The following is a 1247-nucleotide window of genomic DNA, read 5'->3' as shown; positions in this document are numbered from 1 at the left end:
ACAGGTTTGTGCCCTGTGAGTGGTACCGTCTAGATGGGAGAGATTCTTGTGGGGCGGGGCACCCTCCAAGAATGTACAGGTCAGCTTCAGGAGGAAGGAAAGAAAATTGGGAAAAGTAAGCAAGAGAATGAAATGGCAACCTACTCCAGTACTCTTGCCTGGAAAATTCCATGAATGCAGGAGCCTGGTAGGCTACAGTCCATGGGATCGCAAAGAGTTGGACACGACTGAGCAACTTCACTGGTTCACAAGCAAGAGAAAGTGAAAAGGTGACAAGGAGATGAGACGTTTAGGAGGAGACAGGAGCAGCCCAAGCCCAGAGGAGCAAGTAGCTTTCCTTTCCCGCAGCTCTGGGTCTCTGATCCCCATTTGTTAGGATTAGGGCTGAAGTTTCTGCCAGGGAGAGCAGGATAGGATCCCGGAACTGTGTTGGGAAGCCAGCGGGTCTCCGACTCCTCCCCTACCCCGCCGCCCACCTCCAGGTCCAGAGGAGATGCTCCCGTAGAGAAAGAAGGGAGGAAGCAAAGCCCAGGGTAGGGGCGCGCGAGCAGGGCGCACCGCTCCTTTTTCAACTTCCGTTCCCCACCGCACCCTGCGTCCTCCATCCGACCTCGTGCGGTGCCAGGAAAGAACTGGTGCCGGGCTGGGGCAACCGGAATGAGCCAAGTGGCATCAGTGGAGAGGACAAGGGAACAGTAGAGGAGCCTGCCTGCGGGGGTCGTGCAGAGCCGAGAGAAGAGGTTAGAAAGGCAAAGGGTCGGTCAGTCCGCGCACCGAGCTTCATCGACTGGATCCCCGAGTCTAGAGTCCTGAGCCTCCAGAACTGGAGTGGAAAGGTAGGAACTGAGCGCTCCAGCAGCTGGTCCTGAAGGAAGCGGCATTCGGGTGCCCGGTCCCCTGCTAGAGCGCGACCCTACAATCCAGAATGCTCTGCTGCAGTCAACCCCACCCCGGGAGCGATCGCGCCAACTGGGCAGCACAAGCCTAATTCCTGATGCCTCCGAGTTTCCAGCGTCACAGTGGCAGTGAGACCCTGCCTGGAGTTGGGAAAACCAGTTAAGCTGGAGACAGCAGCGAGACCCGCCCCTCCTCCCCGGGACGCGCAGCTTCCTTCAGGGAGATTCTCCCAGGACACCTTTGCACCTGGGAGTCGTTCCCAACTCGCTGCTGCCTTCGCGGGGCAGCGCGGACCGAGGCACATGGAGAAGCCCGCCGAGCACTCTGAGAGCGCAAACTCCTCGGGACCG

The sequence above is a fragment of the Bison bison genome, unplaced genomic scaffold, assembly GCF_000754665.1.
Source record: "Bison bison bison isolate TAMUID 2011002044 unplaced genomic scaffold, Bison_UMD1.0 scf7180017864038, whole genome shotgun sequence".
Classification (NCBI taxonomy): domain Eukaryota; kingdom Metazoa; phylum Chordata; class Mammalia; order Artiodactyla; family Bovidae; genus Bison; species Bison bison.
Note: the sequence above shows the minus strand (reverse complement) of the source record.